The 6,556-nt window shown below is 37.8% G+C and overlaps 1 pseudogene; it reads left to right on the top strand.

Annotated features, from left to right (window-relative positions):
• The first annotated feature begins 2,497 nt into the window (after nt 1-2,497).
• Nucleotides 2,498-5,614, top strand: LOC137717785 (putative disease resistance protein RGA3; annotated as a pseudogene).
• Nucleotides 5,615-6,556: the final 942 nt, after the last annotated feature.

Raw genomic sequence — 6,556 nt, 5'->3', positions numbered from 1 at the left:
CATCTCACATTTTTTAACTAAAATAACGTTTTTGTTCTTAAATTTCACGTTTGAGTTATAGATAGGCTTTTTCAAACTCTTCCATTGATTATGTCATGTGTTCCTTTTGATTCAAGGGGGGCATGAAGAGAAGTTTGAAGCATCCTTCCTTTATTATAGAGTGGACCAAAAGGCTATAACAAATTCAACGTGTTTGCTGCACATGGCCTGCATGTATTTCTGGCGAAATTTTTCACGTAATCGTCAGTCACCTTCTCAGCATTTTCCATAATTTCTTTATTCGTAGTGCGATAGTCAGTGGCGGAGCCACTATGGGATCATTAGAGTTTTTTTCTTCAACTTATTACGTTTCGAGTTCAAAAGACCACTTGTAATAAAAGAAAAAAAAAGGAGGAAAGATCAACTGCGATTTCATGATATTTTTCAAACAGTGATATGTATTGTTTCCTGTTGTAGCTTATTGTTTTGTTAAAACCAGATATTTGTCTTATTTTCCATATCTGGATGATCGTTCTTTGCAACTTAAAATCTGTTTAGTATTTGATCGAACACTGTGATAGTTGGGGTTCAAAATTTGACTATATTCATCCCTAACTAGTGATTCTCTTTCTCGATCTCTAATTTCTTTCCATTATTCTTCTCATTTGGATGAATAAGAAATTAAGTGTGTTAAAATATATGATTTGTTAGAATAGCATTTAGCCTCTGACAAAGATTACAAATATATCAACGAGTTCAATGTGAATATTGTATGGTGTGTGTGTGTACACATATATACGCATAATAGGATCAAATAGATTAAAGGTTGTAAGAATACATACAACTATAGAAATTAAGAAATTAAAAATGTTAGATATGATTATGTTAACACGACGTTGTATTCATATGGAAGAAGTTTTACACTTGTACTAAAGAGTTGTGATGAGCTTATATATATGATTCAACCTTTGTAAGAAAATACATTTTGTTGAACGTTTTGCCAACATACTTCCTATAAACACTACATTGTGATTGACAGTGTATCGTAGTGTTGGTTAGAGAATTGGATTTCATTTTAGTCATATAATACAATAATATACAATAATATATGAGAGTTTTCACCCCTATTATCATCGAGGCATTTGTTAATAAAACTTAGCACATAGTAATAGGTAGTTAAATAGAAACAACATCAATGATGTTGGTGATGGACCTAATAGACCTTTAAAGTTTATCTTGGTATCAGAGTAGCCTAGTCTTTCGACATGTCCTAGGCTTGATTTACTGGGCTCAAATTTATTTCCTTAAGTTGGGTTTTCGAAAAGTTGCACTAGCTCCAGTTTAAGGATATTGACGTACAATAAAAATAAAAAAATAATAAAAAAAAAAACTAAAAATAGGCTTTCCAGATGACTATCCAGGCGAAAATTTTTGTCACGAAAGGTCAAACTTCTTCGGTAAAGATAAATTTTTTCTTCGTTAAAGATAAATTTTTCCCATAAAAGATTTCGTCAACATATCCATGCCATCAAAGATCTTGTCTAACGGCTACAGTAAGTTTTACCGGAAAAATCTCTCACGAAAAATTATAGCTAGCGAAATGAAGCCGCAGGTTAACCTATTTCGTGGGCATAAATTAAAGTACCCATCCCGAAGACGGGTTCCTCGCCTGCTGGGGAAAGGTATCTCTGGCGACGAAAAGTTCGCTAGTAAAGGTAATATTTCGCCAAGAAATACACCTTATGATAACGAAACAGTAGTTCGTAGGGATAGATATTAATTTAAAAATAGATAAATATTCCTCCTCCATTGCTAAATATGTTTAAAACAGTAGAAGAAGAATGCCTAATTTACTCATCAAAACATTCAAACATTCCTTGTCAAAATGAGAGACAACCAACCAAACTTATACAACATTATGTAAAACGCAAGTTCAACACTATTCAACACAATTTCTACCGCTCAATAACATTGTATCATAGTGAAAGCATCATCTCTATTACTTAATTACTTGTGCATTGTACAACCGCATATAGCCAGGACATAGACGAATTCTACTCTGTAAGGAAAAGCACCTTCATTTAGTCATGGAATCCCTCTCGCCCTCTTTCCCACTCAACCGTCGACCTTGGAGACCATAGCCATGGAATCCCATCTCAAATCGACTCTTAGTTTTCTCGTTTGCGAGTCGAAGATGATACGAAGCCAACGAAATCAACAATTGTTTCTTCCACGCCACCCAATTCTAAAATTCTTTGTGTGAATTGTCTATCTAACTTCTTTTGAGACAAAGATTCGTGCTTTCTTCCTGAGTGCAATTGTATAAAGAAGAAAAGAGAATAATTGTTCAACAAGTGAGGGATAACTCACCTCTTCCCCTACCATTATTATTTGTCTAACACGCCCATATTCTAATCTCAACATTTGGCTACCAGAACGGTAATACTGTTACCATACCAATCCTGAAATTCTTGGTTCCGATCTCTTGGTTTTCTCTGTTTCCACTAGTAACCGAAAAATGGCAGAGGCACTCATTTCCGTGCTTCTCGAACAACTGACTTCGGTAACTTACCAACACGTTGGAGAAGAGGTGAAGCTGGTTTTGAATGCTAAGAAAGATGTTGATGCATTTGCTGCCAACCTTGAAGCGATTCGTGCTGTGCTTGAGGATGCAGAGCAGAGGCAAGTGAAGGAGGCCAGCGTCAGAAATTGGCTGGAGAAGCTGAAAGATGTGTCGTACAAGATGGACAATGTGCTGGATGAGTGGAAGACTGAAATACTGAAACAACAAGTTGAGAAAGAAGAAGAGCATGGTGGAAGTACTTCTCTTGTTAATAATAAGAAGAAGAAGGCGGTATGTTTCTTTATTCCCTCCTCTTGCTTTTGTTTCGGCCAAGTCAGTCGGGTAATTCTTCATCGTGACATTGCTCATAAGATCAAAAGTCTGAATGAAAATTTAGATGCGATTGCTAAGCAAAGAGAAACATATAACTTTCAATTCACAGAGAGAACGCCCACTGAACAACCTGAGCGAGAGAAAACTTCTTCTTTTGTTGATGAATCTATCATATTTGGTAGAGAACAACAAAAGGAAGTTTTGGTTGGCAAGTTGTTGACTGAGAGTAGTCAAGAAGAGAGGGGCCTCCTTGTCATCCCCATTGTCGGGATGGGAGGAATGGGGAAGACAACTCTGGCCCAATTGGCTTTTAACGATGAAAATGTTAAAGATTGTTTTGGGATGAGAATATGGGTTTGTGTTTCAGACCCTTTTGATGAGATGAAAATTGCTAAAGCCATCATTTCTGGTGCTAAAGCTGTCAGCCCAAATTCGGATGAGTTGGAAGATTTCTTTCAATGTATGTCTGAATCCATCAGGGGAAAGAAGTTTCTCCTTGTCCTAGATGATGTGTGGACTGAAGACCAAAGAAAGTGGGAGAAATTGAAGTTGCCATTAGTAAGTGGGAGAAATTGAAGTTGCCATTAGTACAAAGTGGCACCCATGGCAGTAGAATATTGGTGACCACTAGAAAACAGGTGGTTGCTGATATGGTGGGAGCTCCCACTCACACCATCAATTTGGAGAGGTTGAGCGAACAAAATTGTCTGTCAATATTCAACCGTATGGCATTTTATAATAGGGACAAGGATGGTGTGTTGGAAGCCATTGGTGAAGAAATAGCAAAAAAGTGCAAGGGTTTGCCTCTTGCTGCAAAGACTATGGGTAGTCTCATGCGTAACAAGAAAACGAGGAAAGAATGGCAAGAAGTTTTGAACAGTAAGATATGGGACTATGAAGAGGTTGAGCAACAAGTTTTCCAACCACTATTACTGAGTTATTTTGATTTGGCACCTGCGGTCAGACGATGCCTTCTATATTGTGTTATCTTTCCAAAAGATCATTTGATCTCTAAAGATTATTTGATTGAGTTGTGGATGTCACAAGATTATCTCTATTCGAAAGGAAACACAGAGAAAGAAATAATTGGCCAAAGGTTTTTCAATAACTTAGCAATGCGATCTTTCTTCCAAAACTTTGAAGAAGATGATCAAGGAAATATCAGGAGGTGTAAAATGCATGATATTGTGCACGACTTTCTGCAGTTTCTTACTCAAAATGAATGCTTTACAATGGAGGTTAAGGGTGGTAACGATACAATAGAGGCCTTGGGTGACAAGATCCGCCATTTGACCTTAATGCTTGCACCCGAGGGTCTACTCTCATGTGTTTCGTTTTCCAGCTGTGATCTACGTACTCTTGCAACTTTCGATTCAAAATTCACCGTTGTGGACTCAACTCTGATCTCGCAATTGAAACATCTTAGGACATTGAATTTGAGTGATAATTCTATTGAAGAGCTTCCGGAAGAGATAGGTGAATTGGTGCATCTGAGGTTCATTGATTTGTCTAAAAATGATGGTTTGAAAAAGCTACCGAATGGGGTGTGTAATTTATACAATTTGCAGACATTGCGCCTTAATTGGTGTTGGGTACTTGAAAGTCTACCTCGGAGCATGGGAAAGTTGATTAACTTAAAGCATCTTTATGTTTGGGGTTGCCGTCAACTGAAGTACTTGCCGAAAGGGATTGGGAGATTAACAAATCTAAGAAGACTAGATGCGTGCCCTATTGGCGGTGGTAAAGACGACAATGAAGCGTTCAAATTGGGAGATTTGAGAAACTTAGACCAACTTCAGGGGGAACTCCAAATATATATTGATGGGGATGTGGAAGTTGTTGTGGGTGAGGGCGAGAAAGCATCACCCCTGGGGAACAAACAACTCTTAAATTTGAGTGTACGTTTTGTTAATTGTGGAACAAGTGCAGAAATACTGGATTTCTTACGACTGCATCCAAATTTGGAATCTTTACAAATTGCAGGGCAAAATGGAAGCACTGCCCCCAACTGGATCATGTCATTAAACAATTTGAGATTTCTTCACCTTGAGGAATGGAATGAATGTGAAGTTTTACCGCCTTTGGGAAAATTGCCGTCCCTCGATACACTCTGGCTTCGGAGAATGGAAGGAGTAAAAAAGGTTGGAGTTGAGTTTCTGGGAATAGAAAAGGAAACGTCATCAGCATCATCATGCATTATATTCCCAAAATTGAAAAAACTCTATTTTAGCAACATGGAGGCGTGGGAAGAGTGGAAAGGAGTGGAAGAGTGGAAGGAAGAGGATTCTCATATTACCATAATGCCATGCCTTCCTTCTTTAGATATTACTCGGTGCCCTCAGCTAAAAACACTGCCAGACTTCTTGCGGAAAACACCACTTCAGACACTTGAAATCATTTCCTCTAAGAGTCTTGCACGAGGTTGCCGAGAAGGCAGAGGAAAGGAGTGGCCCAAGATTTCTCACATCCCCAGCATATATATTGATGGTGAACGCACTGTTGAGTTACATGAGAGGATGAGGGTGAAGGCATAGTGGAAGTAGAGGATGCTGTTTAGATGCATGAGAGGCCTTCCACTTCTGGTAATTAACCTCTTTTCTATTTATTTACCAACTCACTTTATTCATTTTACATCAATGTTGTAATTTCTGGGTAGAGCTTTTATTATACTTGCCAAATTACAAGATTATTCCAACTAGACAAGTATAACTGTATATATAATGTTGCAAGGGGACTTTTGAGCTCTTTTTGTTGAGACCATATTAGAGGTCCCGAGTTCAATACCTCCTCTCCCAATATCGTTGTATGAAAAAAAAAAAAAAAAAAAAAAAAACAAAACAAAACGAGTATAAGCTATAAGGTCATGGGTGCATCAATATCGTGATTAGCAATGCTACAGTTTTATTTTGTTTTTGTTAATGCTACCGCCTGAGTGTTACGAGTGCTGCTAATGAATGCAGGGCTCACACATTTTCTCTTCAGAGGAAGTAAGATAGAAGGGGAAGAGAAAGCTGCATGCATTACTAGAACCGATTGTTTGCTGCGCTACAGATTTCACCTGGACATAGGCACATTCAAAAGCTCCATTGTGTGTGTGTACGTGTACTATGTATATGAGGTCTTCAGTTATGTATGTGCGTGTACATAGGCACATCAAAAACTCCATCATGTGTGTGTGTACAAGAACTTTAGCCCCCGCGTTGCCGCAGGAATGTCAAATTGATTATAAGCATTGTACTTAAGTGTTAGAATGAGGAACTAAATGTGTTATAAGCGTTGTGTGTAAATATGTAAAAACTATTTATGCAAAACATGTACAAAGTACTTATAAAAAATATATAGTAGTTGTTGGCAACTCTACATGCATATAAAGAGTAGTTCAAAATCCAACAGCTCCTATTTTACTGATATACAAATTGATGTTAGCAAGAAACTTATAAGAAGAAAATGGTAGGAGGGAAAGAGGGAGAGTGAGCTTTACAGGTGTGCAAGCCCATTGTATGCTTGGTGTGGCTTGTTGGAGTCGTGCAGACAGCTGCAATACTTCAGCAAATAAATTGATAATGCTTGTGCTCTGCTCTGTTCTTTTGCAAGCTGATCCTACAAACAAAAGCACAGACAAAACTTAAAAAACAATGCCAATCAATGAAAGCTGAGCACCCCCATCCTGAATCTTTTATA

This window comes from Pyrus communis, chromosome 15, assembly GCF_963583255.1.
Source record: "Pyrus communis chromosome 15, drPyrComm1.1, whole genome shotgun sequence".
In the NCBI taxonomy this organism is placed as follows: domain Eukaryota; kingdom Viridiplantae; phylum Streptophyta; class Magnoliopsida; order Rosales; family Rosaceae; genus Pyrus; species Pyrus communis.
Note: the sequence above shows the minus strand (reverse complement) of the source record. Positions and strands in the feature narration are given on the sequence as shown.